The sequence below is a fragment of the Micromesistius poutassou genome (genome assembly GCF_964030765.1).
Source record: "Micromesistius poutassou genome assembly, chromosome: 20".
Lineage (NCBI taxonomy): Eukaryota > Metazoa > Chordata > Actinopteri > Gadiformes > Gadidae > Micromesistius > Micromesistius poutassou.
In genome coordinates, this window is record NC_140290.1 from 2,805,688 (window position 1) to 2,830,072 (window position 24,385).

Genomic DNA, 24,385 nt, shown 5'->3' on the forward strand with positions numbered 1-24,385 from the left:
TGGATTTAGGCTCCAGTTCAAGGAGGCGTTGTTTCAAATTCTTGCAATGGCAGTCAACCCTTTCCAATGAAGCATCATTTTGAAAGGCCGTTAAGAAAGCATGGAACTTGCGGTAGTGTGGCCGAGCGGTCTAAGGCGCTGGATTAAGTCTCTCAGGAGGCATGGGTTCAAATCCCACCACTGCCAGTCAAAAACCTACGTTCAAGGAGCGATTTGTAAAGCTTTTCTCAAAAGGCAATCCCGTGGACTGAATGTCTCGCTTAAAAGCTTAGAATCCCCTCCAAAAAACGACAACATTACTGGAAGACGTACACAAGGCCTCACTTTGTTTATCTTTCGTTCCCACTAATCCAATTGGGAGAGAATCATGCAAATGAGAATCAATGCTAGAGCATAAGCAGTACTCAAAGTTGAATAGGTGACTTACCTTAATGTGAATTCTGTTGGTTTGGGAAGAATGTAAAATCCACAATACTGCACCGCAATTTGAACTCGGATCACTGGATTCAAAGTCCAGAGTGCAGAACATTAGACCATTCATCCTTAAGTTGAAGCAATTAATTTATACAACATTGTCCAAAGTGTGAAAAACATATACTCCTTATTGCATTTCAGCAATGACCTGTCCTGTTGTATTTGCCTCAACATATCTTCCAATGTTTTATTTCCAATGAAAGCAGGTTTGCGGGTTGATGGCAACTAAGACCAAAGACAAAAATATTCACTAGGCCGCCAAGAACGTTGCCAGGTTTGCGATGAGAGTCTGATAGCATTTCAAGGAACATCTGGTCAAACCTTCAAGACTGTGCACAACATTGTGCAACTCACTGAGGGCTCGTCCGGGATTTGAACCCGGGACCTCTCGCACCCTAAGCGAGAATCATACCCCTAGACCAACGAGCCACAAAACATTGAACTGATGTGTCAATTTCTGAAATTGGTCAAATGATAAGCAGGGGCTCCAGCTTTAAAGCAAAGAATGAATTCTTCCATCTTAAGCCATTCATTCTTCACTGGGATTTCGACAGGATTTCATGAACGGTCGACCGTGCACAATTACGCACACAACTGAGGGCTCTTCCGGGATTTGAACCCGGGACCTCTCGCACCCGAAGCGAGAATCATACCCCTAGACCAACGAGCCACATTTTTCTACATAGATATGTCAAATTCTGAAATTGGTCAAATGATAAGCAGGGGCGCAAGCGTTTAAGAACAATTGTATGGTTCCAACTCATTGCTACCAACTTAAAATGTTCATTCTTCATTCCGACTGCATTAAAGTCTTATTTTGTAAGGCAAAAATAGTTACAGATGCCCTGTGATATAGTGTTGCCGAGTTGTCCAAGGTGCTGGATTTAGGCTCCAGTTCAAGGAGGCGTTGTTTCAAATTCTTGCAATGGCAGTCAACCCTTTCCAATGAAGCATCATTTTGAAAGGCTGTTAAGAAAGCACGCAAATTGCGGTAGTGTGGCCGAGCGGTCTAAGGCGCTGGATTAAGGCTCCAGTCTCTCAGGAGGCGTGGGTTCAAATCCCACCACTGCCAGTCAAAAACCTACGTTCAAGGAGCATTTTGAAACGCTTTTCTCAAAAGGCAATCCTATGGACTGAATGTCTCGCTTAAAAGCTTAGAATCCCCTCCAAAAAACGATAACATTACTGGAAGACGTACACAAGGCCTCACTTTTTTTATCTTTCGTTCCCACTAATCCAATTGGGAGAGAATCATGCAAATGAGAATCAATGCTAGAGCATAAGCAGTACTCAAAGTTGAATAGGTGACTTACCTTAATGTGAATTCTGTTGGTTTGGGAAGAATGTAAAATCCACAATACTGCACCGCAATTTGAACTCGGATCACTGGATTCAAAGTCCAGAGTGCAGAACATTAGACCATTCATCCTTAAGTTGAAGCAATTAATTTATACAACATTGTCCAAAGTGTGAAAAACATATACTCCTTATTGCATTTCAGCAATGACCTGTCCTGTTGTATTTGCCTCAACATATCTTCCAATGTTTTATTTCCAATGAAAGCAGGTTTGCGGGTTGATGGCAACTAAGACCAAAGACAAAAATATTCACTAGGCCGCCAAGAATGTTGCCAGGTTTGTGATGAGAGTCTGATAGCATTTCAAGGAACATCTGGTCAAACCTTCAAGACTGTGCACAATATTGAGCAAGTCGCTGAGGGCTCGTCCGGGATTTGAACCCGGGACCTCTCGCACCCTAAGCGAGAATCATACCCCTAGACCAACGAGCCACAAAACATTGAACTGATGTGTCAATTTCTGAAATTGCTCAAATGATAAGCAGGGGCTCCAGCTTTAAAGCAAAGAATGAATTCTTCCATCTTAAGACATTCATTCTTCACTGGGATTTCGACAGGATTTCATGAACGGTCGACCGTGCACAATCACGCACACAACTGAGGGCTCGTCCGGGATTTGAACCCGGGACCTCTCGCACCCGAAGCGAGAATCATACCCCTAGACCAACGAGCCACGTTTTTCTACATAGATATGTCAAATTCTGAAATTGGTCAAATGATAAGCAGGGGCGCAAGCGTTTAAGAACAATTGTATGGTTCCAACTCATTGCTACCAACTTAAAATGTTCATTCTTCATTCCGACTGCATTAAAGTCTTATTTTGTAAGGCAAAAATAGTTACAGATGCCCTGTGATATAGTGTTGCCGAGTTGTCCAAGGTGCTGGATTTAGGCTCCAGTTCAAGGAGGCGTTGTTTCAAATTCTTGCAATGGCAGTCAACCCTTTCCAATGAAGCATCATTTTGAAAGGCCGTTAAGAACGAACGCAACTTGCGGTAGTGTGGCCGAGCGGTCTAAGGCGCTGGATTAAGGCTCCAGTCTCTCAGGAGGCGTGGGTTCAAATCCCACCACTGCCAGTCAAAAACCTACGTTCAAGGAGCATTTTGAAACGCTTTTCTCAAAAGGCAATCCTGTGGACTGAATGTCTCGCTTAAAAGCTTAGAATCCCCTCCAAAAAACGACAACATTACTGGAAGACGTACACAAGGCCTCACTTTGTTTATCTTTCGTTCCCACTAATCCAATTGGGAGTGAATCATGCAAATGAGAATCAATGCTAGAGCATAAGCAGTACTCAAAGTTGAATAGGTGACTTACCTTAATGTGAATTCTGTTGGTTTGGGAAGAATGTAAAATCCACAATACTGCACCGCAATTTGAACTCGGATCACTGGATTCAAAGTCCAGAGTGCAGAACATTAGACCATTCATCCTTAAGTTGAAGCAATTAATTTATACAACATTGTCCAAAGTGTGAAAAACATATACTCCTTATTGCATTTCAGCAATGACCTGTCCTGTTGTATTTGCCTCAACATATCTTCCAATGTTTTATTTCCAATGAAAGCAGGTTTGCGGGTTGATGGCAACTAAGACCAAAGACAAAAATATTCACTAGGCCGCCAAGAATGTTGCCAGGTTTGTGATGAGAGTCTGATAGCATTTCAAGGAACATCTGGTCAAACCTTCAAGACTGTGCACAATATTGAGCAAGTCGCTGAGGGCTCGTCCGGGATTTGAACCCGGGACCTCTCGCACCCTAAGCGAGAATCATACCCCTAGACCAACGAGCCACAAAACATTGAACTGATGTGTCAATTTCTGAAATTGGTCAAATGATAAGCAGGGGCTCCAGCTTTAAAGCAAAGAATGAATTCTTCCATCTTAAGCCATTCATTATTCACTGGGATTTCGACAGGACTACATGAACGGTCAACCGTGCACAATTACGCACACAACTGAGGGCTCGTCCGGGATTTGAACCCGGGACCTCTCGCACCCTAAGCGAGAAACATACCCCTAGACCAACGAGCCACAAAACCTTTAACTGATGTGTCAATTTCTGAAATTGGTCAAATGATAAGCAGCTTTAAAGCAAAGAATCAATTCTTCAATCTTAAGACATTCATTCTTCACTGGGATTTCGACAGGACTTCATGAACGGTCAACCGTGCACAATTACGCACACAACTGAGGGCTCGTCCGAGATTTGAACCCGGGACCTCTCGCACCCAATGCGAGAATCATACCCCTAGACCACCGAGCCACAAATCATTGAACTGATGTGTCAATTTCTGAAATTGGTCAAATGATAAGCAGGGGCTCCAGCTTTAAAGCAAAGTATGAATTCTTCCATCTTAAGACATTCATTCTTCACTGGGATTCCGACAGGATTTCATGAACGGTCGACCGTGCACAATTACGCATACAACTGAGGGCTCGTCCGGGATTTGAACCCGGGACCTCTCGCACCCAAAGCGAGAATCATACCCCTAGACCAACGAGCCACATGTTTCTACATAGATATGTCAAATTCTGAAATTGGTCAAATGATAAGCAGGGGCGCAAGCGTTTAAGAACAATTGTATGGTTCCAACTCATTGCTACCAACTTAAAATGTTCATTCTTCATTCCGACTGCATTAAAGTCTTATTTTGTAAGGCAAAAATAGTTACAGATGCCCTGTGATATAGTGTTGCCGAGTTGTCCAAGGTGCTGGATTTAGGCTCCAGTTCAAGGAGGCGTTGTTTCAAATTCTTGCAATGGCAGTCAACCCTTTCCAATGAAGCATCATTTTGAAAGGCTGTTAAGAAAGCACGCAATTTGCGGTAGTGTGGCCGAGCGGTCTAAGGCGCTGGATTAAGGCTCCAGTCTCTCAGGAGGCGTGGGTTCAAATCCCACCACTGCCAGTCAAAAACCTACGTTCAAGGAGCAATTTGAAACGCTTTTCTCAAAAGGCAATCCTGTGGACTGAATGTCTCGCTTAAAAGCTTAGAATCCCCTCCAAAAAACGACAACATTACTGGAAGACGTACACAAGGCCTCACTTTGTTTATCTTTCGTTCCCACTAATCCAATTGGGAGAGAATCATGCAAATGAGAATCAATGCTAGAGCATAAGCAGTACTCAAAGTTGAATAGGTGACTTACCTTAATGTGAATTCTGTTGGTTTGGGAAGAATGTAAAATCCACAATACTGCACCGCAATTTGAACTCGGATCACTGGATTCAAAGTCCAGAGTGCAGAACATTAGACCATTCATCCTTAAGTTGAAGCAATTAATTTATACAACATTGTCCAAAGTGTGAAAAACATATACTCCTTATTGCATTTCAGCAATGACCTGTCCTGTTGTATTTGCCTCAACATATCTTCCAATGTTTTATTTCCAATGAAAGCAGGTTTGCGGGTTGATGGCAACTAAGACCAAAGACAAAAATATTCACTAGGCCGCCAAGAACGTTGCCAGGTTTGCGATGAGAGTCTGATAGCATTTCAAGGATCATCTGGTCAAACCTTCAAGACTGTGCACAACATTGTGCAACTCACTGAGGGCTCGTCCGGGATTTGAACCCGGGACCTCTCGCACCCTAAGCGAGAATCATACCCCTAGACCAACGAGCCACAAAAAATTGAACTGATGTGTCAATTTCTGAAATTGGTCAAATGATAAGCAGCTTTAAAGCAAAGAATCAATTCTTCCATCTTAAGACATTCATTCTTCAATGGGATTTCGACAGGATTTCATGAACGGTCAACCGTGCACAATTACGCACACAACTGAGGGCTCGTCCGGGATTTGAACCCGGGACCTCTCGCACCCTAAGCGAGAATCATACCCCTAGACCAACGAGCCACAAAACATTGAACTGATGTGTCAATTTCTGAAATTGGTCAAATGATAAGCAGGGGCTCCAGCTTTAAAGCAAAGAATGAATTCTTCCATCTTAAGACATTCATTCTTCACTGGGATTTCGACAGGATTTCATGAACGGTCGACCGTGCACAATCACGCACACAACTGAGGGCTCGTCCGGGATTTGAACCCGGGACCTCTCGCACCCGAAGCGAGAATCATACCCCTAGACCAACGAGCCACGTTTTTCTACATAGATATGTCAAATTCTGAAATTGGTCAAATGATAAGCAGGGGCGCAAGCGTTTAAGAACAATTGTATGGTTCCAACTCATTGCTACCAACTTAAAATGTTCATTCTTCATTCCGACTGCATTAAAGTCTTATTTTGTAAGGCAAAAATAGTTACAGATGCCCTGTGATATAGTGTTGCCGAGTTGTCCAAGGTGCTGGATTTAGGCTCCAGTTCAAGGAGGCGTTGTTTCAAATTCTTGCAATGGCAGTCAACCCTTTCCAATGAAGCATCATTTTGAAAGGCCGTTAAGAAAGAACGCAACTTGCGGTAGTGTGGCCGAGCGGTCTAAGGCGCTGGATTAAGGCTCCAGTCTCTCAGGAGGCGTGGGTTCAAATCCCACCACTGCCAGTCAAAAACCTACGTTCAAGGAGCATTTTGAAACGCTTTTCTCAAAAGGCAATCCTGTGGACTGAATGTCTCGCTTAAAAGCTTAGAATCCCCTCCAAAAAACGACAACATTACTGGAAGACGTACACAAGGCCTCACTTTGTTTATCTTTCGTTCCCACTAATCCAATTGGGAGTGAATCATGCAAATGAGAATCAATGCTAGAGCATAAGCAGTACTCAAAGTTGAATAGGTGACTTACCTTAATGTGAATTCTGTTGGTTTGGGAAGAATGTAAAATCCACAATACTGCACCGCAATTTGAACTCGGATCACTGGATTCAAAGTCCAGAGTGCAGAACATTAGACCATTCATCCTTAAGTTGAAGCAATTAATTTATACAACATTGTCCAAAGTGTGAAAAACATATACTCCTTATTGCATTTCAGCAATGACCTGTCCTGTTGTATTTGCCTCAACATATCTTCCAATGTTTTATTTCCAATGAAAGCAGGTTTGCGGGTTGATGGCAACTAAGACCAAAGACAAAAATATTCACTAGGCCGCCAAGAATGTTGCCAGGTTTGTGATGAGAGTCTGATAGCATTTCAAGGAACATCTGGTCAAACCTTCAAGACTGTGCACAATATTGAGCAAGTCGCTGAGGGCTCGTCCGGGATTTGAACCCGGGACCTCTCGCACCCTAAGCGAGAATCATACCCCTAGACCAACGAGCCACAAAACATTGAACTGATGTGTCAATTTCTGAAATTGGTCAAATGATAAGCAGGGGCTCCAGCTTTAAAGCAAAGAATGAATTCTTCCATCTTAAGCCATTCATTCTTCACTGGGATTTCGACAGGACTACATGAACGGTCAACCGTGCACAATTACGCACACAACTGAGGGCTCGTCCGGGATTTGAACCCGGGACCTCTCGCACCCTAAGCGAGAAACATACCCCTAGACCAACGAGCCACAAAACCTTTAACTGATGTGTCAATTTCTGAAATTGGTCAAATGATAAGCAGCTTTAAAGCAAAGAATCAATTCTTCAATCTTAAGACATTCATTCTTCACTGGGATTTCGACAGGACTTCATGAACGGTCAACCGTGCACAATTACGCACACAACTGAGGGCTCGTCCGAGATTTGAACCCGGGACCTCTCGCACCCAATGCGAGAATCATACCCCTAGACCACCGAGCCACAAATCATTGAACTGATGTGTCAATTTCTGAAATTGGTCAAATGATAAGCAGGGGCTCCAGCTTTAAAGCAAAGTATGAATTCTTCCATCTTAAGACATTCATTCTTCACTGGGATTCCGACAGGATTTCATGAACGGTCGACCGTGCACAATTACGCATACAACTGAGGGCTCGTCCGGGATTTGAACCCGGGACCTCTCGCACCCAAAGCGAGAATCATACCCCTAGACCAACGAGCCACATGTTTCTACATAGATATGTCAAATTCTGAAATTGGTCAAATGATAAGCAGGGGCGCAAGCGTTTAAGAACAATTGTATGGTTCCAACTCATTGCTACCAACTTAAAATGTTCATTCTTCATTCCGACTGCATTAAAGTCTTATTTTGTAAGGCAAAAATAGTTACAGATGCCCTGTGATATAGTGTTGCCGAGTTGTCCAAGGTGCTGGATTTAGGCTCCAGTTCAAGGAGGCGTTGTTTCAAATTCTTGCAATGGCAGTCAACCCTTTCCAATGAAGCATCATTTTGAAAGGCTGTTAAGAAAGCACGCAATTTGCGGTAGTGTGGCCGAGCGGTCTAAGGCGCTGGATTAAGGCTCCAGTCTCTCAGGAGGCGTGGGTTCAAATCCCACCACTGCCAGTCAAAAACCTACGTTCAAGGAGCAATTTGAAACGCTTTTCTCAAAAGGCAATCCTGTGGACTGAATGTCTCGCTTAAAAGCTTAGAATCCCCTCCAAAAAACGACAACATTACTGGAAGACGTACACAAGGCCTCACTTTGTTTATCTTTCGTTCCCACTAATCCAATTGGGAGAGAATCATGCAAATGAGAATCAATGCTAGAGCATAAGCAGTACTCAAAGTTGAATAGGTGACTTACCTTAATGTGAATTCTGTTGGTTTGGGAAGAATGTAAAATCCACAATACTGCACCGCAATTTGAACTCGGATCACTGGATTCAAAGTCCAGAGTGCAGAACATTAGACCATTCATCCTTAAGTTGAAGCAATTAATTTATACAACATTGTCCAAAGTGTGAAAAACATATACTCCTTATTGCATTTCAGCAATGACCTGTCCTGTTGTATTTGCCTCAACATATCTTCCAATGTTTTATTTCCAATGAAAGCAGGTTTGCGGGTTGATGGCAACTAAGACCAAAGACAAAAATATTCACTAGGCCGCCAAGAACGTTGCCAGGTTTGCGATGAGAGTCTGATAGCATTTCAAGGATCATCTGGTCAAACCTTCAAGACTGTGCACAACATTGTGCAACTCACTGAGGGCTCGTCCGGGATTTGAACCCGGGACCTCTCGCACCCTAAGCGAGAATCATACCCCTAGACCAACGAGCCACAAAAAATTGAACTGATGTGTCAATTTCTGAAATTGGTCAAATGATAAGCAGCTTTAAAGCAAAGAATCAATTCTTCCATCTTAAGACATTCATTCTTCAATGGGATTTCGACAGGATTTCATGAACGGTCAACCGTGCACAATTACGCACACAACTGAGGGCTCGTCCGGGATTTGAACCCGGGACCTCTCGCACCCTAAGCGAGAATCATACCCCTAGACCAACGAGCCACAAAACATTGAACTGATGTGTCAATTTCTGAAATTGGTCAAATGATAAGCAGGGGCTCCAGCTTTAAAGCAAAGAATGAATTCTTCCATCTTAAGACATTCATTCTTCACTGGGATTTCGACAGGATTTCATGAACGGTCGACCGTGCACAATCACGCACACAACTGAGGGCTCGTCCGGGATTTGAACCCGGGACCTCTCGCACCCGAAGCGAGAATCATACCCCTAGACCAACGAGCCACGTTTTTCTACATAGATATGTCAAATTCTGAAATTGGTCAAATGATAAGCAGGGGCGCAAGCGTTTAAGAACAATTGTATGGTTCCAACTCATTGCTACCAACTTAAAATGTTCATTCTTCATTCCGACTGCATTAAAGTCTTATTTTGTAAGGCAAAAATAGTTACAGATGCCCTGTGATATAGTGTTGCCGAGTTGTCCAAGGTGCTGGATTTAGGCTCCAGTTCAAGGAGGCGTTGTTTCAAATTCTTGCAATGGCAGTCAACCCTTTCCAATGAAGCATCATTTTGAAAGGCCGTTAAGAAAGAACGCAACTTGCGGTAGTGTGGCCGAGCGGTCTAAGGCGCTGGATTAAGGCTCCAGTCTCTCAGGAGGCGTGGGTTCAAATCCCACCACTGCTAGTCAAAAACCTACGTTCAAGGAGCATTTTGAAACGCTTTTCTCAAAAGGCAATCCTGTGGACTGAATGTCTCGCTTAAAAGCTTAGAATCCCCTCCAAAAAACGACAACATTACTGGAAGACGTACACAAGGCCTCACTTTGTTTATCTTTCGTTCCCACTAATCCAATTGGGAGTGAATCATGCAAATGAGAATCAATGCTAGAGCATAAGCAGTACTCAAAGTTGAATAGGTGACTTACCTTAATGTGAATTCTGTTGGTTTGGGAAGAATGTAAAATCCACAATACTGCACCGCAATTTGAACTCGGATCACTGGATTCAAAGTCCAGAGTGCAGAACATTAGACCATTCATCCTTAAGTTGAAGCAATTAATTTATACAACATTGTCCAAAGTGTGAAAAACATATACTCCTTATTGCATTTCAGCAATGACCTGTCCTGTTGTATTTGCCTCAACATATCTTCCAATGTTTTATTTCCAATGAAAGCAGGTTTGCGGGTTGATGGCAACTAAGACCAAAGACAAAAATATTCACTAGGCCGCCAAGAATGTTGCCAGGTTTGTGATGAGAGTCTGATAGCATTTCAAGGAACATCTGGTCAAACCTTCAAGACTGTGCACAATATTGAGCAAGTCGCTGAGGGCTCGTCCGGGATTTGAACCCGGGACCTCTCGCACCCTAAGCGAGAATCATACCCCTAGACCAACGAGCCACAAAACATTGAACTGATGTGTCAATTTCTGAAATTGGTCAAATGATAAGCAGGGGCTCCAGCTTTAAAGCAAAGAATGAATTCTTCCATCTTAAGACATTCATTCTTCACTGGGATTTCGACAGGATTTCATGAACGGTCGACCGTGCACAATCACGCACACAACTGAGGGCTCGTCCGGGATTTGAACCCGGGACCTCTCGCACCCGAAGCGAGAATCATACCCCTAGACCAACGAGCCACGTTTTTCTACATAGATATGTCAAATTCTGAAATTGGTCAAATGATAAGCAGGGGCGCAAGCGTTTAAGAACAATTGTATGGTTCCAACTCATTGCTACCAACTTAAAATGTTCATTCTTCATTCCGACTGCATTAAAGTCTTATTTTGTAAGGCAAAAATAGTTACAGATGCCCTGTGATATAGTGTTGCCGAGTTGTCCAAGGTGCTGGATTTAGGCTCCAGTTCAAGGAGGCGTTGTTTCAAATTCTTGCAATGGCAGTCAACCCTTTCCAATGAAGCATCATTTTGAAAGGCCGTTAAGAAAGAACGCAACTTGCGGTAGTGTGGCCGAGCGGTCTAAGGCGCTGGAATAAGGCTCCAGTCTCTCAGGAGGCGTGGGTTCAAATCCCACCACTGCCAGTCAAAAACCTACGTTCAAGGAGCATTTTGAAACGCTTTTCTCAAAAGGCAATCCTGTGGACTGAATGTCTCGCTTAAAAGCTTAGAATCCCCTCCAAAAAACGACAACATTACTGGAAGACGTACACAAGGCCTCACTTTGTTTATCTTTCGTTCCCACTAATCCAATTGGGAGTGAATCATGCAAATGAGAATCAATGCTAGAGCATAAGCAGTACTCAAAGTTGAATAGGTGACTTACCTTAATGTGAATTCTGTTGGTTTGGGAAGAATGTAAAATCCACAATACTGCACCGCAATTTGAACTCGGATCACTGGATTCAAAGTCCAGAGTGCAGAACATTAGACCATTCATCCTTAAGTTGAAGCAATTAATTTATACAACATTGTCCAAAGTGTGAAAAACATATACTCCTTATTGCATTTCAGCAATGACCTGTCCTGTTGTATTTGCCTCAACATATCTTCCAATGTTTTATTTCCAATGAAAGCAGGTTTGCGGGTTGATGGCAACTAAGACCAAAGACAAAAATATTCACTAGGCCGCCAAGAATGTTGCCAGGTTTGTGATGAGAGTCTGATAGCATTTCAAGGAACATCTGGTCAAACCTTCAAGACTGTGCACAACATTGTGCAACTCACTGAGGGCTCGTCCGGGATTTGAACCCGGGACCTCTCGCACCCTAAGCGAGAATCATACCCCTAGACCAACGAGCCACAAAAAATTGAACTGATGTGTCAATTTCTGAAATTGGTCAAATGATAAGCAGCTTTAAAGCAAAGAATCAATTCTTCCATCTTAAGACATTCATTCTTCAATGGGATTTCGACAGGATTTCATGAACGGTCAACCGTGCACAATTACGCACACAACTGAGGGCTCGTCCGGGATTTGAACCCGGGACCTCTCGCACCCTAAGCGAGAATCATACCCCTAGACCAACGAGCCACAAAACATTGAACTGATGTGTCAATTTCTGAAATTGGTCAAATGATAAGCAGGGGCTCCAGCTTTAAAGCAAAGAATGAAATCTTCCATCTTAAGACATTCATTCTTCACTGTGATTTCAACAGGATATCATGAACGGTCGACCGTGCACAATTACGCACACAACTGAGGGCTCGTCCGGGATTTGAACCCGGGACCTCTCGCACCCAAAGCGAGAATCATACCCCTAGACCAACGAGCCACATTTTTCTGCATAGATATGTCAAATTGTGAAATTGGTCAAATGATAAGCAGGGGCGCAAGCGTTTAAGAACAATTGTATGGTTCCAACTCATTGCTACCAACTTAAAATGTTCATTCTTCATTCCGACTGCATTAAAGTCTTATTTTGTAAGGCAAAAATAGTTACAGATGCCCTGTGATATAGTGTTGCCGAGTTGTCCAAGGTGCTGGATTTAGGCTCCAGTTCAAGGAGGCGTTGTTTCAAATTCTTGCAATGGCAGTCAACCCTTTCCAATGAAGCATCATTTTGAAAGGCTGTTAAGAAAGCACCCAATTTGCGGTAGTGTGGCCGAGCGGTCTAAGGCGCTGGATTAAGGCTCCAGTCTCTCAGGAGGCGTGGGTTCAAATCCCACCACTGCCAGTCAAAAACCTACGTTCAAGGAGCAATTTGAAACGCTTTTCTCAAAAGGCAATCCTGTGGACTGAATGTCTCGCTTAAAAGCTTAGAATCCCCTCCAAAAAACGACAACATTACTGGAAGACGTACACAAGGCCTCACTTTGTTTATCTTTCGTTCCCACTAATCCAATTGGGAGAGAATCATGCAAATGAGAATCAATGCTAGAGCATAAGCAGTACTCAAAGTTGAATAGGTGACTTACCTTAATGTGAATTCTGTTGGTTTGGGAAGAATGTAAAATCCACAATACTGCACCGCAATTTGAACTCGGATCACTGGATTCAAAGTCCAGAGTGCAGAACATTAGACCATTCATCCTTAAGTTGAAGCAATTAATTTATACAACATTGTCCAAAGTGTGAAAAACATATACTCCTTATTGCATTTCAGCAATGACCTGTCCTGTTGTATTTGCCTCAACATATCTTCCAATGTTTTATTTCCAATGAAAGCAGGTTTGCGGGTTGATGGCAACTAAGACCAAAGACAAAAATATTCACTAGGCCGCCAAGAATGTTGCCAGGTTTGTGATGAGAGTCTGATAGCATTTCAAGGAACATCTGGTCAAACCTTCAAGACTGTGCACAATATTGAGCAAGTCGCTGAGGGCTCGTCCGGGATTTGAACCCGGGACCTCTCGCACCCTAAGCGAGAATCATACCCCTAGACCAACGAGCCACAAAACATTGAACTGATGTGTCAATTTCTGAAATTGGTCAAATGATAAGCAGAGGCTCCAGCTTTAAAGCAAAGAATGAATTCTTCCATCTTAAGCCATTCATTCTTCACTGGGATTTCGACAGGATTTCATGAACAGTCGACCGTGCACAATTACGCACACAGCTGAGGGCTCGTCCGGGATTTGAACCCGGGACCTCTCGCACCCGAAGCGAGAATCATACCCCTAGACCAACGAGCCACATTTTTCTACATAGATATGTCAAATTCTGAAATTGGTCAAATGATAAGCAGGGGCGCAAGCGTTTAAGAACAATTGTATGGTTCCAACTCATTGCTACCAACTTAAAATGTTCATTCTTCATTCCGACTGCATTAAAGTCTTATTTTGTAAGGCAAAAATAGTTACAGATGACCTGTGATATAGTGTTGCCGAGTTGTCCAAGGTGCTATCAGAAGGTGCTATCAGGTGCTATCAGACTCTCAGCCAGGTTTGTGATGAGAGTCTGATAGCATTTCAAGGAACATCTGGTCAAACCTTCAAGACTGTGCACAATATTGAGCAAGTCGCTGAGGGCTCGTCCGGGATTTGAACCCGGGACCTCTCGCACCCTAAGCGAGAATCATACCCCTAGACCAACGAGCCACACAACCTTTAACTGATGTGTCAATTTCTGAAATTGGTCAAATGATAAGCAGCTTTAAAGCAAAGAATCAATTCTTCAATCTTAAGACATTCATTCTTCACTGGGATTTCGACAGGACTACATGAACGGTCAACCGTGCACAATTACGCACACAACTGAGGGCTCGTCCGGGATTTGAACCCGGGACCTCTCGCACCCTAAGCGAGAATCATACCCCTAGACCAACGAGCCACAAAACCGTTAACTGATGTGTCAATTTCTGAAATTGGTCAAATGATAAGCAGCTTTAAAGCAACGAATCAATTCTTCAATCTTAAGACATTCATTCTTCACTGGGATTTCGACAGGACTTCATGAACGGTCAACCGTGCACAATTACGCACACAACTGAGGGCTCGTCCGAGATTTGAACCCGGGACCTCTCGCACCCTAAGCGAGAATCATACCCCTAGACCACCGAGCCACAAATCATTGAACTGATGTGTCAATTTCTGAAATTGGTCAAATGATAAGCAGGGGCTCCAGCTTTAAAGCAAAGTATGAATTCTTCCATCTTAAGACATTCATTCTTCACTGGGATTCCGACAGGATTTCATGAACGGTCGACCGTGCACAATTACGCATACAACTGAGGGCTCGTCCGGGATTTGAACCCGGGACCTCTCGCACCCAAAGCGAGAATCATACCCCTAGACCAACGAGCCACATGTTTCTACATAGATATGTCAAATTCTGAAATTGGTCAAATGATAAGCAGGGGCGCAAGCGTTTAAGAACAATTGTATGGTTCCAACTAGTTGCTACCAACTTAAAATGTTCATTCTTCATTCCGACTGCATTAAAGTCTTATTTTGTAAGGCAAAAATAGTTACAGATGCCCTGTGATATAGTGTTGCCGAGTTGTCCAAGGTGCTGGATTTAGGCTCCAGTTCAAGGAGGCGTTGTTTCAAATTCTTGCAATGGCAGTCAACCCTTTCCAATGAAGCATCATTTTGAAAGGCTGTTAAGAAAGCACGCAATTTGCGGTAGTGTGGCCGAGCGGTCTAAGGCGCTGGATTAAGGCTCCAGTCTCTCAGGAGGCGTGGGTTCAAATCCCACCACTGCCAGTCAAAAACCTACGTTCAAGGAGCAATTTGAAACGCTTTTCTCAAAAGGCAATCCTGTGGACTGAATGTCTCGCTTAAAAGCTTAGAATCCCCTCCAAAAAACGACAACATTACTGGAAGACGTACACAAGGCCTCACTTTGTTTATCTTTCGTTCCCACTAATCCAATTGGGAGAGAATCATGCAAATGAGAATCAATGCTAGAGCATAAGCAGTACTCAAAGTTGAATAGGTGACTTACCTTAATGTGAATTCTGTTGGTTTGGGAAGAATGTAAAATCCACAATACTGCACCGCAATTTGAACTCGGATCACTGGATTCAAAGTCCAGAGTGCAGAACATTAGACCATTCATCCTTAAGTTGAAGCAATTAATTTATACAACATTGTCCAAAGTGTGAAAAACATATACTCCTTATTGCATTTCAGCAATGACCTGTCCTGTTGTATTTGCCTCAACATATCTTCCAATGTTTTATTTCCAATGAAAGCAGGTTTGCGGGTTGATGGCAACTAAGACCAAAGACAAAAATATTCACTAGGCCGCCAAGAACGTTGCCAGGTTTGCGATGAGAGTCTGATAGCATTTCAAGGATCATCTGGTCAAACCTTCAAGACTGTGCACAACATTGTGCAACTCACTGAGGGCTCGTCCGGGATTTGAACCCGGGACCTCTCGCACCCTAAGCGAGAATCATACCCCTAGACCAACGAGCCACAAAACATTGAACTGATGTGTCAATTTCTGAAATTGGTCAAATGATAAGCAGAGGCTCCAGCTTTAAAGCAAAGAATGAATTCTTCCATCTTAAGCCATTCATTCTTCACTGGGATTTCGACAGGATTTCATGAACAGTCGACCGTGCACAATTACGCACACAGCTGAGGGCTCGTCCGGGATTTGAACCCGGGACCTCTCGCACCCGAAGCGAGAATCATACCCCTAGACCAACGAGCCACATTTTTCTACATAGATATGTCAAATTCTGAAATTGGTCAAATGATAAGCAGGGGCGCAAGCGTTTAAGAACAATTGTATGGTTCCAACTCATTGCTACCAACTTAAAATGTTCATTCTTCATTCCGACTGCATTAAAGTCTTATTTTGTAAGGCAAAAATAGTTACAGATGACCTGTGATATAGTGTTGCCGAGTTGTCCAAGGTGCTGGATTTAGGCTCCAGTTCAAGGAGGCGTTGTTTCAAATTCTTGCAATGGCAGTCAACCCTTTCCAATGAAGCATCATTTTGAAAGGCTGTTAAGAAAGCACGCAATTTGCGGTAGTGTGGCCGAGCGGTCTAAGGCGCTGGATTAAGGCTCCAGTCTCTCAGGAGGCGTGGGTTCAAATCCCACCACTGCCAGTCAAAAACCTACGTTCAAGGAGCAATTTGAAACGCTTTTCTCAAAAGGCAATCCTGTGGACTGAATGTCTCGCTTAAAAGCTTAGAATCCCCTCCAAAAAACGACAACATTACTGGAAGACGTACACAAGGCCTCACTTTGTTTATCTTTCGTTCCCACTAATCCAATTGGGAGAGAATCATGCAAATGAGAATCAATGCTAGAGCATAAGCAGTACTCAAAGTTGAATAGGTGACTTACCTTAATGTGAATTCTGTTGGTTTGGGAAGAATGTAAAATCCACAATACTGCACCACAATTTGAACTCGGATCACTGGATTCAAAGTCCAGAGTGCAGAACATTAGACCATTCATCCTTAAGTTGAAGCAATTAATTTATACAACATTGTCCAAAGTGTGAAAAACATATACTCCTTATTGCATTTCAGCAATGACCTGTCCTGTTGTATTTGCCTCAACATATCTTCCAATGTTTTATTTCCAATGAAAGCAGGTTTGCGGGTTGATGGCAACTAAGACCAAAGACAAAAATATTCACTAGGCCGCCAAGAACGTTGCCAGGTTTGCGATGAGAGTCTGATAGCATTTCACGGAACATCTGTTCAAACCTTCAAGACTGTGCACAACATTGTGCAACTCACTGAGGGCTCATCCGGGATTTGAACCCGGGACCTCTCGCACCCTAAGCGAGAATCATACCCCTAGACCAACGAGCCACAAAAAATTGAACTGATGTGTCAATTTCTGAAATTGGTCAAATGATAAGCAGGGGCTCCAGCTTTAAAGCAAAGAATGAATTCTTCCATCTTAAGACATTCATTCTTCGCCGGGATTCCGACAGGATTTCATGAACGGTCAACCGTGCACAATTACGCACACAACTGAGGGCTCGTCCGGGATTTGAACCCTGGACCTCTCGCACCCGAAGCGAGAATCATACCCCTAGACCAACGAGCCACATGTTTCTATATAGATATGTCAAATTCTGAAATTGGTCAAATGATAATCAGGGGCGCAAGCGTTTAAGAACAATTGTATGGTTCCAACTCATTGCTACCAACTTAAAATGTTCATTCTTCATTCCGACTGCATTAAAGTCTTATTTTGTAAGGCAAAAATAGTTACAGATGCCCTGTGATATAGTGTTGCCGAGTTGTCCAAGGTGCTGGATTTAGGCTCCAGTTCAAGGAGGCGTTGTTTCAAATTCTTGCAATGGCAGTCAACCCTTTCCAATGAAGCATCATTTTGAAAGGCTGTTAAGAAAGCACGCACTTTGCGGTAGTGTGGCCGAGCGGTCTAAGGCGCTGGATTAAGGCTCCAGTCTCTCAGGAGGCGTGGGTTCAAATCCCACCACTGCCAGTCAAAAACCTACGTTCAAGGAGCAATTTGAAACGCTTTTCTCAAAAGGCAATCCTGTGGACTGAATGTCTCGCTTAAAAGCTTAGAATCCCCTCCAAAAAACGACAACATTACTGGAAGACGTACACAAGGCCTCACTTTGTTTATCTTTCGTTCCCACTAATCCAATTGGGAGAGAATCATGCAAATGAGAATCAATGCTAGAGCATAAGCAGTACTCAAAGTTGAATAGGTGACTTACCTTAATGTGAATTCTGTTGGTTTGGGAAGAATGTAAAATCCACAATACTGCACCGCAATTTGAACTCGGATCACTGGATTCAAAGTCCAGAGTGCAGAACATTAGACCATTCATCCTTAAGTTGAAGCAATTAATTTATACAACATTGTCCAAAATGTGAAAAACATATACTCCTTATTGCATTTCAGCAATGACCTGTCCTGTTGTATTTGCCTCAACGTATCTTCCAATGTTTTATTTCCAATGAAAGCAGGTTTGCGGGTTGATGGCAACTAAGACCAAAGACAAAATTATTCAATAGGCCGCCAAGAACGTTGCCAGGTTTGCGATGAGAGTCTGATTGCATTTCAAGGAACATCTGGTCAAACCTTAAATACTGTGCACAACATTGAGCAACTCACTGAGGGCTCGACCGGGATTTGAACCCGGGACCTCTCGCACCCTAAGCGAGAATCATACCCCTAGACCAACGAGCCACACAACCTTTAACTGATGTGTCAATTTCTGAAATTGGTCAAATGATAAGCAGCTTTAAAGCAAAGAATCAATTCTTCAATCTTAAGACATTCATTCTTAAGACATTCATTCTTCACTGGGATTTCGACAGGACTACATGAACGGTCAACCGTGCACAATTACGCACACAACTGAGGGCTCGTCCGGGATTTGAACCCGGGACCTCTCGCACCCTAAGCGAGAATCATACCCCTAGACCAACGAGCCACAAAACTGTTAACTGATGTGTCAATTTCTGAAATTGGTCAAATGATAAGCAGCTTTAAAGCAAAGAATCAATTCTTCAATCTTAAGACATTCATTCTTCACTGGGATTTCGACAGGACTTCATGAACGGTCAACCGTGCACAATTACGCACACAACTGAGGGCTCGTCCGAGATTTGAACCCGGGACCTCTCGCACCCTAAGCGAGAATCATACCCCTAGACCACCGAGCCACAAATCATTGAACTGATGTGTCAATTTCTGAAATTGGTCAAATGATAAGCAGGGGCTCCAGCTTTAAAGCAAAGTATGAATTCTTCCATCTTAAGACATTCATTCTTCACTGGGATTCCGACAGGATTTCATGAACGGTCGACCGTGCACAATTACGCATACAACTGAGGGCTCGTCCGGGATTTGAACCCGGGACCTCTCGCACCCAAAGCGAGAATCATACCCCTAGACCAACGAGCCACATGTTTCTACATAGATATGTCAAATTCTGAAATTGGTCAAATGATAAGCAGGGGCGCAAGCGTTTAAGAACAATTGTATGGTTCCAACTCATTGCTACCAACTTAAAATGTTCATTCTTCATTCCGACTGCATTAAAGTCTTATTTTGTAAGGCAAAAATAGTTACAGATGCCCTGTGATATAGTGTTGCCGAGTTGTCCAAGGTGCTGGATTTAGGCTCCAGTTCAAGGAGGCGTTGTTTCAAATTCTTGCAATGGCAGTCAACCCTTTCCAATGAAGCATCATTTTGAAAGGCTGTTAAGAAAGCACGCAATTTGCGGTAGTGTGGCCGAGCGGTCTAAGGCGCTGGATTAAGGCTCCAGTCTCTCAGGAGGCGTAGGTTCAAATCCCACCACTGCCAGTCAAAAACCTACGTTCAAGGAGCAATTTGAAACGCTTTTCTCAAAAGGCAATCCTGTGGACTGAATGTCTCGCTTAAAAGCTTAGAATCCCCTCCAAAAAACGACAACATTACTGGAAGACGTACACAAGGCCTCACTTTGTTTATCTTTCGTTCCCACTAATCCAATTGGGAGAGAATCATGCAAATGAGAATCAATGCTAGAGCATAAGCAGTACTCAAAGTTGAATAGGTGACTTACCTTAATGTGAATTCTGTTGGTTTGGGAAGAATGTAAAATCCACAATACTGCACCGCAATTTGAACTCGGATCACTGGATTCAAAGTCCAGAGTGCAGAACATTAGACCATTCATCCTTAAGTTGAAGCAATTAATTTATACAACATTGTCCAAAGTGTGAAAAACATATACTCCTTATTGCATTTCAGCAATGACCTGTCCTGTTGTATTTGCCTCAACATATCTTCCAATGTTTTATTTCCAATGAAAGCAGGTTTGCGGGTTGATGGCAACTAAGACCAAAGACAAAAATATTCACTAGGCCGCCAAGAACGTTGCCAGGTTTGCGATGAGAGTCTGATAGCATTTCAAGGAACATCTGGTCAAACCTTCAAGACTGTGCACAACATTGTGCAACTCACTGAGGGCTCGTCCGGGATTTGAACCCGGGACCTCTCGCACCCTAAGCGAGAATCATACCCCTAGACCAACGAGCCACAAAAAATTGAACTGATGTGTCAATTTCTGAAATTGGTCAAATGATAAGCAGCTTTAAAGCAAAGAATCAATTCTTCCATCTTAAGACATTCATTCTTCACTGGGATTTCGACAGGATTTCATGAACGGTCAACCGTGCACAATTACGCACACAACTGAGGGCTCGTCCGGGATTTGAACCCGGGACCTCTCGCACCCTAAGCGAGAATCATACCCCTAGACCAACGAGCCACAAAACATTGAACTGATGTGTCAATTTCTGAAATTGGTCAAATGATAAGCAGGGGCTCCAGCTTTAAAGCAAAGAATGAAATCTTCCATCTTAAGACATTCATTCTTCACTGTGATTTCAACAGGATTTCATGAACGGTCGACCGTGCACAATTACGCACACAACTGAGGGCTCGTCCGGGATTTGAACCCGGGACCTCTCGCACCCAAAGCGAGAATCATACCCCTAGACCAACGAGCCACATTTTTCTGCATAGATATGTCAAATTGTGAAATTGGTCAAATGATAAGCAGGGGCGCAAGCGTTTAAGAACAATTGTATGGTTCCAACTCATTGCTACCAACTTAAAATGTTCATTCTTCATTCCGACTGCATTAAAGTCTTATTTTGTAAGGCAAAAATAGTTACAGATGCCCTGTGATATAGTGTTGCCGAGTTGTCCAAGGTGCTGGATTTAGGCTCCAGTTCAAGGAGGCGTTGTTTCAAATTCTTGCAATGGCAGTCAACCCTTTCCAATGAAGCATCATTTTGAAAGGCTGTTAAGAAAGCACCCAATTTGCGGTAGTGTGGCCGAGCGGTCTAAGGCGCTGGATTAAGGCTCCAGTCTCTCAGGAGGCGTGGGTTCAAATCCCACCACTGCCAGTCAAAAACCTACGTTCAAGGAGCAATTTGAAACGCTTTTCTCAAAAGGCAATCCTGTGGACTGAATGTCTCGCTTAAAAGCTTAGAATCCCCTCCAAAAAACGACAACATTACTGGAAGACGTACACAAGGCCTCACTTTGTTTATCTTTCGTTCCCACTAATCCAATTGGGAGAGAATCATGCAAATGAGAATCAATGCTAGAGCATAAGCAGTACTCAAAGTTGAATAGGTGACTTACCTTAATGTGAATTCTGTTGGTTTGGGAAGAATGTAAAATCCACAATACTGCACCGCAATTTGAACTCGGATCACTGGATTCAAAGTCCAGAGTGCAGAACATTAGACCATTCATCCTTAAGTTGAAGCAATTAATTTATACAACATTGTCCAAAGTGTGAAAAACATATACTCCTTATTGCATTTCAGCAATGACCTGTCCTGTTGTATTTGCCTCAACATATCTTCCAATGTTTTATTTCCAATGAAAGCAGGTTTGCGGGTTGATGGCAACTAAGACCAAAGACAAAAATATTCACTAGGCCGCCAAGAATGTTGCCAGGTTTGTGATGAGAGTCTGATAGCATTTCAAGGAACATCTGGTCAAACCTTCAAGACTGTGCACAATATTGAGCAAGTCGCTGAGGGCTCGTCCGGGATTTGAACCCGGGACCTCTCGCACCCTAAGCGAGAATCATACCCCTAGACCAACGAGCCACAAAACATTGAACTGATGTGTCAATTTCTGAAATTGGTCAAATGATAAGCAGGGGCTCCAGCTTTAAAGCAAAGAATAAATTCTTCCATCTTAAGACATTCATTCTGCACTGGGATTTCGACAGGAATTCATGAACGGTCGACCGTGCACAATTACGCACACAACTGAGGGCTCGTCCGGGATTTGAACCCGGGACCTCTCGCACCCGAAGCGAGAATCATACCCCTAGACCAACGAGCCACATTTTTCTACATAGATATGTCAAATTCTCAAATTGGTCAAATGATAAGCAGGGGCGCAAGCGTTTAAGAACAATTGTATGGTTCCAACTCATTGCTACCAACTTAAAATGTTCATTCTTCATTCCGACTGCATTAAAGTCTTATTTTGTAAGGCAAAAATAGTTACAGATGCCCTGTGATATAGTGTTGCCGAGTTGTCCAAGGTGCTGGATTTAGGCTCCAGTTCAAGGAGGCGTTGTTTCAAATTCTTGCAATGGCAGTCAACCCTTTCCAATGAAGCATCATTTTGAAAGGCTGTTAAGAAAGCACGCAATTTGCGGTAGTGTGGCCGAGCGGTCTAAGGCGCTGGATTAAGGCTCCAGTCTCTCAGGAGGCGTGGGTTCAAATCCCACCACTGCCAGTCAAAAACCTACGTTCAAGGAGCAATTTGAAACGCTTTTCTCAAAAGGCAATCCTGTGGACTGAATGTCTCGCTTAAAAGCTTAGAATCCCCTCCAAAAAACGACAACATTACTGGAAGACGTACACAAGGCCTCACTTTGTTTATCTTTCGTTCCCACTAATCCAATTGGGAGAGAATCATGCAAATGAGAATCAATGCTAGAGCATAAGCAGTACTCAAAGTTGAATAGGTGACTTACCTTAATGTGAATTCTGTTGGTTTGGGAAGAATGTAAAATCCACAATACTGCACCGCAATTTGAACTCGGATCACTGGATTCAAAGTCCAGAGTGCAGAACATTAGACCATTCATCCTTAAGTTGAAGCAATTAATTTATACAACATTGTCCAAAGTGTGAAAAACATATACTCCTTATTGCATTTCAGCAATGACCTGTCCTGTTGTATTTGCCTCAACATATCTTCCAATGTTTTATTTCCAATGAAAGCAGGTTTGCGGGTTGATGGCAACTAAGACCAAAATATTCACTAGGCCGCCAAGAACGTTGCCAGGTTTGCGATGAGAGTCTGATAGCATTTCAAGGAACATCTGGTCAAACCTTCAAGACTGTGCACAACATTGTGCAACTCACTGAGGGCTCGTCCGGGATTTGAACCCGGGACCTCTCGCACCCTAAGCGAGAATCATACCCCTAGACCAACGAGCCACAAAACATTGAACTGATGTGTCAATTTCTGAAATTGGTCAAATGATAAGCAGGGGCTCCAGCTTTAAAGCAAAGAATGAATTCTTCCATCTTAAGACATTCATTCTTCACTGGGATTTCGACAGGATTTCATGAACGGTCGACCGTGCACAATTACGCACACAACTGAGGGCTCGTCCGGGATTTGAACCCGGGACCTCTCGCACCCAAAGCGAGAATCATACCCCTAGACCAACGAGCCACATTGTTCTACCTAGATATGTCAAATTCTGAAATTGGTCAAATGATAAGCAGGGGCGCAAGCGTTTAAGAACAATTGTATGGTTCCAACTCATTGCTACCAACTTAAAATGTTCATTCTTCATTCCGACTGCATTAAAGTCTTATTTTGTAAGGCAAAAATAGTTACAGATGCCCTGTGATATAGTGTTGCCGAGTTGTCCAAGGTGCTGGATTTAGGCTCCAGTTCAAGGAGGCGTTGTTTCAAATTCTTGCAATGGCAGTCAACCCTTTCCAATGAAGCATCATTTTGAAAGGCTGTTAAGAAAGCAAGCAAATTGCGGTAGTGTGGCCGAGCGGTCTAAGGCGCTGGATTAAGGCTCCAGTCTCTCAGGAGGCGTGGGTTCAAATCCCACCACTGCCAGTCAAAAACCTACGTTCAAGGAGTAATTTGAAACGCTTTTCTCAAAAGGCAATCCTGTGGACTGAATGTCTTGCTTAAAAGCTTAGAATCCCCTCCAAAAAACGATAACATTACTGGAAGACGTACACAAGGCCTCACTTTTTTTTATCTTTCGTTCCCACTAATCCAATTGGGAGAGAATCATGCAAATGAGAATCAATGCTAGAGCATAAGCAGTACTCAAAGTTGAATAGGTGACTTACCTTAATGTGAATTCTGTTGGTTTGGGAAGAATGTAAAATCCACAATACTGCACCGCAATTTGAACTCGGATCACTGGATTCAAAGTCCAGAGTGCAGAACA

General features: G+C 43.2%; 57 non-coding genes across 57 annotated transcripts; 15 read left to right on the plus strand and 42 right to left on the minus strand.

Moving 5' to 3' along the window:
• Nucleotides 1–831: 831 nt before the first annotated feature.
• On the minus strand, nt 832–903 carry AC3HAE_035665 (transfer RNA proline (anticodon AGG)). Its single transcript has one exon. It is a non-coding gene; the product is annotated as a tRNA-Pro (tRNA).
• Nucleotides 904–1,072: 169 nt separating this feature from the next.
• On the minus strand, nt 1,073–1,144 carry AC3HAE_035666 (transfer RNA proline (anticodon CGG)). Its single transcript has one exon. It is a non-coding gene; the product is annotated as a tRNA-Pro (tRNA).
• Nucleotides 1,145–1,464: 320 nt separating this feature from the next.
• AC3HAE_035830 (transfer RNA leucine (anticodon AAG)) lies at nt 1,465–1,546 on the plus strand. Its single transcript has one exon. It is a non-coding gene; the product is annotated as a tRNA-Leu (tRNA).
• A 645-nt stretch (nt 1,547–2,191) lies between these two features.
• On the minus strand, nt 2,192–2,263 carry AC3HAE_035667 (transfer RNA proline (anticodon AGG)). Its single transcript has one exon. It is a non-coding gene; the product is annotated as a tRNA-Pro (tRNA).
• Nucleotides 2,264–2,432: 169 nt separating this feature from the next.
• AC3HAE_035668 (transfer RNA proline (anticodon CGG)) lies at nt 2,433–2,504 on the minus strand. Its single transcript has one exon. It is a non-coding gene; the product is annotated as a tRNA-Pro (tRNA).
• Nucleotides 2,505–2,824: 320 nt separating this feature from the next.
• On the plus strand, nt 2,825–2,906 carry AC3HAE_035831 (transfer RNA leucine (anticodon AAG)). Its single transcript has one exon. It is a non-coding gene; the product is annotated as a tRNA-Leu (tRNA).
• Nucleotides 2,907–3,551: 645 nt separating this feature from the next.
• AC3HAE_035670 (transfer RNA proline (anticodon AGG)) lies at nt 3,552–3,623 on the minus strand. The gene has a single exon. It is a non-coding gene; the product is annotated as a tRNA-Pro (tRNA).
• Nucleotides 3,624–3,792: 169 nt separating this feature from the next.
• On the minus strand, nt 3,793–3,864 carry AC3HAE_035671 (transfer RNA proline (anticodon AGG)). The gene has a single exon. It is a non-coding gene; the product is annotated as a tRNA-Pro (tRNA).
• A 401-nt stretch (nt 3,865–4,265) lies between these two features.
• AC3HAE_035672 (transfer RNA proline (anticodon UGG)) lies at nt 4,266–4,337 on the minus strand. Its single transcript has one exon. It is a non-coding gene; the product is annotated as a tRNA-Pro (tRNA).
• A 320-nt stretch (nt 4,338–4,657) lies between these two features.
• AC3HAE_035832 (transfer RNA leucine (anticodon AAG)) lies at nt 4,658–4,739 on the plus strand. The gene has a single exon. It is a non-coding gene; the product is annotated as a tRNA-Leu (tRNA).
• A 645-nt stretch (nt 4,740–5,384) lies between these two features.
• Nucleotides 5,385–5,456, minus strand: AC3HAE_035674 (transfer RNA proline (anticodon AGG)). Its single transcript has one exon. It is a non-coding gene; the product is annotated as a tRNA-Pro (tRNA).
• A 160-nt stretch (nt 5,457–5,616) lies between these two features.
• On the minus strand, nt 5,617–5,688 carry AC3HAE_035675 (transfer RNA proline (anticodon AGG)). Its single transcript has one exon. It is a non-coding gene; the product is annotated as a tRNA-Pro (tRNA).
• Nucleotides 5,689–5,857: 169 nt separating this feature from the next.
• AC3HAE_035676 (transfer RNA proline (anticodon CGG)) lies at nt 5,858–5,929 on the minus strand. Its single transcript has one exon. It is a non-coding gene; the product is annotated as a tRNA-Pro (tRNA).
• A 320-nt stretch (nt 5,930–6,249) lies between these two features.
• On the plus strand, nt 6,250–6,331 carry AC3HAE_035834 (transfer RNA leucine (anticodon AAG)). The gene has a single exon. It is a non-coding gene; the product is annotated as a tRNA-Leu (tRNA).
• Nucleotides 6,332–6,976: 645 nt separating this feature from the next.
• On the minus strand, nt 6,977–7,048 carry AC3HAE_035677 (transfer RNA proline (anticodon AGG)). The gene has a single exon. It is a non-coding gene; the product is annotated as a tRNA-Pro (tRNA).
• Nucleotides 7,049–7,217: 169 nt separating this feature from the next.
• AC3HAE_035678 (transfer RNA proline (anticodon AGG)) lies at nt 7,218–7,289 on the minus strand. Its single transcript has one exon. It is a non-coding gene; the product is annotated as a tRNA-Pro (tRNA).
• A 401-nt stretch (nt 7,290–7,690) lies between these two features.
• Nucleotides 7,691–7,762, minus strand: AC3HAE_035679 (transfer RNA proline (anticodon UGG)). Its single transcript has one exon. It is a non-coding gene; the product is annotated as a tRNA-Pro (tRNA).
• A 320-nt stretch (nt 7,763–8,082) lies between these two features.
• On the plus strand, nt 8,083–8,164 carry AC3HAE_035835 (transfer RNA leucine (anticodon AAG)). Its single transcript has one exon. It is a non-coding gene; the product is annotated as a tRNA-Leu (tRNA).
• Nucleotides 8,165–8,809: 645 nt separating this feature from the next.
• Nucleotides 8,810–8,881, minus strand: AC3HAE_035680 (transfer RNA proline (anticodon AGG)). Its single transcript has one exon. It is a non-coding gene; the product is annotated as a tRNA-Pro (tRNA).
• Nucleotides 8,882–9,041: 160 nt separating this feature from the next.
• AC3HAE_035682 (transfer RNA proline (anticodon AGG)) lies at nt 9,042–9,113 on the minus strand. The gene has a single exon. It is a non-coding gene; the product is annotated as a tRNA-Pro (tRNA).
• Nucleotides 9,114–9,282: 169 nt separating this feature from the next.
• AC3HAE_035683 (transfer RNA proline (anticodon CGG)) lies at nt 9,283–9,354 on the minus strand. The gene has a single exon. It is a non-coding gene; the product is annotated as a tRNA-Pro (tRNA).
• Nucleotides 9,355–9,674: 320 nt separating this feature from the next.
• On the plus strand, nt 9,675–9,756 carry AC3HAE_035836 (transfer RNA leucine (anticodon AAG)). The gene has a single exon. It is a non-coding gene; the product is annotated as a tRNA-Leu (tRNA).
• Nucleotides 9,757–10,401: 645 nt separating this feature from the next.
• On the minus strand, nt 10,402–10,473 carry AC3HAE_035685 (transfer RNA proline (anticodon AGG)). Its single transcript has one exon. It is a non-coding gene; the product is annotated as a tRNA-Pro (tRNA).
• Nucleotides 10,474–10,642: 169 nt separating this feature from the next.
• AC3HAE_035686 (transfer RNA proline (anticodon CGG)) lies at nt 10,643–10,714 on the minus strand. The gene has a single exon. It is a non-coding gene; the product is annotated as a tRNA-Pro (tRNA).
• A 320-nt stretch (nt 10,715–11,034) lies between these two features.
• Nucleotides 11,035–11,116, plus strand: AC3HAE_035837 (transfer RNA leucine (anticodon AAG)). Its single transcript has one exon. It is a non-coding gene; the product is annotated as a tRNA-Leu (tRNA).
• A 645-nt stretch (nt 11,117–11,761) lies between these two features.
• AC3HAE_035687 (transfer RNA proline (anticodon AGG)) lies at nt 11,762–11,833 on the minus strand. Its single transcript has one exon. It is a non-coding gene; the product is annotated as a tRNA-Pro (tRNA).
• Nucleotides 11,834–11,993: 160 nt separating this feature from the next.
• On the minus strand, nt 11,994–12,065 carry AC3HAE_035689 (transfer RNA proline (anticodon AGG)). The gene has a single exon. It is a non-coding gene; the product is annotated as a tRNA-Pro (tRNA).
• A 169-nt stretch (nt 12,066–12,234) lies between these two features.
• Nucleotides 12,235–12,306, minus strand: AC3HAE_035690 (transfer RNA proline (anticodon UGG)). The gene has a single exon. It is a non-coding gene; the product is annotated as a tRNA-Pro (tRNA).
• Nucleotides 12,307–12,626: 320 nt separating this feature from the next.
• AC3HAE_035839 (transfer RNA leucine (anticodon AAG)) lies at nt 12,627–12,708 on the plus strand. The gene has a single exon. It is a non-coding gene; the product is annotated as a tRNA-Leu (tRNA).
• A 645-nt stretch (nt 12,709–13,353) lies between these two features.
• Nucleotides 13,354–13,425, minus strand: AC3HAE_035691 (transfer RNA proline (anticodon AGG)). The gene has a single exon. It is a non-coding gene; the product is annotated as a tRNA-Pro (tRNA).
• A 169-nt stretch (nt 13,426–13,594) lies between these two features.
• AC3HAE_035692 (transfer RNA proline (anticodon CGG)) lies at nt 13,595–13,666 on the minus strand. The gene has a single exon. It is a non-coding gene; the product is annotated as a tRNA-Pro (tRNA).
• A 333-nt stretch (nt 13,667–13,999) lies between these two features.
• On the minus strand, nt 14,000–14,071 carry AC3HAE_035693 (transfer RNA proline (anticodon AGG)). The gene has a single exon. It is a non-coding gene; the product is annotated as a tRNA-Pro (tRNA).
• A 160-nt stretch (nt 14,072–14,231) lies between these two features.
• AC3HAE_035696 (transfer RNA proline (anticodon AGG)) lies at nt 14,232–14,303 on the minus strand. The gene has a single exon. It is a non-coding gene; the product is annotated as a tRNA-Pro (tRNA).
• A 160-nt stretch (nt 14,304–14,463) lies between these two features.
• On the minus strand, nt 14,464–14,535 carry AC3HAE_035697 (transfer RNA proline (anticodon AGG)). The gene has a single exon. It is a non-coding gene; the product is annotated as a tRNA-Pro (tRNA).
• A 169-nt stretch (nt 14,536–14,704) lies between these two features.
• AC3HAE_035698 (transfer RNA proline (anticodon UGG)) lies at nt 14,705–14,776 on the minus strand. Its single transcript has one exon. It is a non-coding gene; the product is annotated as a tRNA-Pro (tRNA).
• Nucleotides 14,777–15,096: 320 nt separating this feature from the next.
• On the plus strand, nt 15,097–15,178 carry AC3HAE_035841 (transfer RNA leucine (anticodon AAG)). The gene has a single exon. It is a non-coding gene; the product is annotated as a tRNA-Leu (tRNA).
• A 645-nt stretch (nt 15,179–15,823) lies between these two features.
• AC3HAE_035699 (transfer RNA proline (anticodon AGG)) lies at nt 15,824–15,895 on the minus strand. Its single transcript has one exon. It is a non-coding gene; the product is annotated as a tRNA-Pro (tRNA).
• A 169-nt stretch (nt 15,896–16,064) lies between these two features.
• AC3HAE_035700 (transfer RNA proline (anticodon CGG)) lies at nt 16,065–16,136 on the minus strand. Its single transcript has one exon. It is a non-coding gene; the product is annotated as a tRNA-Pro (tRNA).
• Nucleotides 16,137–16,456: 320 nt separating this feature from the next.
• On the plus strand, nt 16,457–16,538 carry AC3HAE_035842 (transfer RNA leucine (anticodon AAG)). The gene has a single exon. It is a non-coding gene; the product is annotated as a tRNA-Leu (tRNA).
• Nucleotides 16,539–17,183: 645 nt separating this feature from the next.
• On the minus strand, nt 17,184–17,255 carry AC3HAE_035701 (transfer RNA proline (anticodon AGG)). The gene has a single exon. It is a non-coding gene; the product is annotated as a tRNA-Pro (tRNA).
• Nucleotides 17,256–17,424: 169 nt separating this feature from the next.
• On the minus strand, nt 17,425–17,496 carry AC3HAE_035702 (transfer RNA proline (anticodon CGG)). Its single transcript has one exon. It is a non-coding gene; the product is annotated as a tRNA-Pro (tRNA).
• Nucleotides 17,497–17,816: 320 nt separating this feature from the next.
• AC3HAE_035843 (transfer RNA leucine (anticodon AAG)) lies at nt 17,817–17,898 on the plus strand. The gene has a single exon. It is a non-coding gene; the product is annotated as a tRNA-Leu (tRNA).
• Nucleotides 17,899–18,543: 645 nt separating this feature from the next.
• On the minus strand, nt 18,544–18,615 carry AC3HAE_035703 (transfer RNA proline (anticodon AGG)). The gene has a single exon. It is a non-coding gene; the product is annotated as a tRNA-Pro (tRNA).
• Nucleotides 18,616–18,790: 175 nt separating this feature from the next.
• On the minus strand, nt 18,791–18,862 carry AC3HAE_035704 (transfer RNA proline (anticodon AGG)). Its single transcript has one exon. It is a non-coding gene; the product is annotated as a tRNA-Pro (tRNA).
• Nucleotides 18,863–19,022: 160 nt separating this feature from the next.
• On the minus strand, nt 19,023–19,094 carry AC3HAE_035705 (transfer RNA proline (anticodon AGG)). The gene has a single exon. It is a non-coding gene; the product is annotated as a tRNA-Pro (tRNA).
• Nucleotides 19,095–19,263: 169 nt separating this feature from the next.
• AC3HAE_035708 (transfer RNA proline (anticodon UGG)) lies at nt 19,264–19,335 on the minus strand. Its single transcript has one exon. It is a non-coding gene; the product is annotated as a tRNA-Pro (tRNA).
• A 320-nt stretch (nt 19,336–19,655) lies between these two features.
• Nucleotides 19,656–19,737, plus strand: AC3HAE_035844 (transfer RNA leucine (anticodon AAG)). The gene has a single exon. It is a non-coding gene; the product is annotated as a tRNA-Leu (tRNA).
• Nucleotides 19,738–20,382: 645 nt separating this feature from the next.
• On the minus strand, nt 20,383–20,454 carry AC3HAE_035709 (transfer RNA proline (anticodon AGG)). Its single transcript has one exon. It is a non-coding gene; the product is annotated as a tRNA-Pro (tRNA).
• Nucleotides 20,455–20,614: 160 nt separating this feature from the next.
• Nucleotides 20,615–20,686, minus strand: AC3HAE_035710 (transfer RNA proline (anticodon AGG)). The gene has a single exon. It is a non-coding gene; the product is annotated as a tRNA-Pro (tRNA).
• Nucleotides 20,687–20,855: 169 nt separating this feature from the next.
• AC3HAE_035711 (transfer RNA proline (anticodon UGG)) lies at nt 20,856–20,927 on the minus strand. Its single transcript has one exon. It is a non-coding gene; the product is annotated as a tRNA-Pro (tRNA).
• A 320-nt stretch (nt 20,928–21,247) lies between these two features.
• AC3HAE_035845 (transfer RNA leucine (anticodon AAG)) lies at nt 21,248–21,329 on the plus strand. Its single transcript has one exon. It is a non-coding gene; the product is annotated as a tRNA-Leu (tRNA).
• A 645-nt stretch (nt 21,330–21,974) lies between these two features.
• AC3HAE_035712 (transfer RNA proline (anticodon AGG)) lies at nt 21,975–22,046 on the minus strand. Its single transcript has one exon. It is a non-coding gene; the product is annotated as a tRNA-Pro (tRNA).
• A 169-nt stretch (nt 22,047–22,215) lies between these two features.
• On the minus strand, nt 22,216–22,287 carry AC3HAE_035713 (transfer RNA proline (anticodon CGG)). Its single transcript has one exon. It is a non-coding gene; the product is annotated as a tRNA-Pro (tRNA).
• Nucleotides 22,288–22,607: 320 nt separating this feature from the next.
• On the plus strand, nt 22,608–22,689 carry AC3HAE_035846 (transfer RNA leucine (anticodon AAG)). Its single transcript has one exon. It is a non-coding gene; the product is annotated as a tRNA-Leu (tRNA).
• A 638-nt stretch (nt 22,690–23,327) lies between these two features.
• Nucleotides 23,328–23,399, minus strand: AC3HAE_035714 (transfer RNA proline (anticodon AGG)). Its single transcript has one exon. It is a non-coding gene; the product is annotated as a tRNA-Pro (tRNA).
• A 169-nt stretch (nt 23,400–23,568) lies between these two features.
• Nucleotides 23,569–23,640, minus strand: AC3HAE_035715 (transfer RNA proline (anticodon UGG)). The gene has a single exon. It is a non-coding gene; the product is annotated as a tRNA-Pro (tRNA).
• A 320-nt stretch (nt 23,641–23,960) lies between these two features.
• Nucleotides 23,961–24,042, plus strand: AC3HAE_035847 (transfer RNA leucine (anticodon AAG)). The gene has a single exon. It is a non-coding gene; the product is annotated as a tRNA-Leu (tRNA).
• Nucleotides 24,043–24,385: the final 343 nt, after the last annotated feature.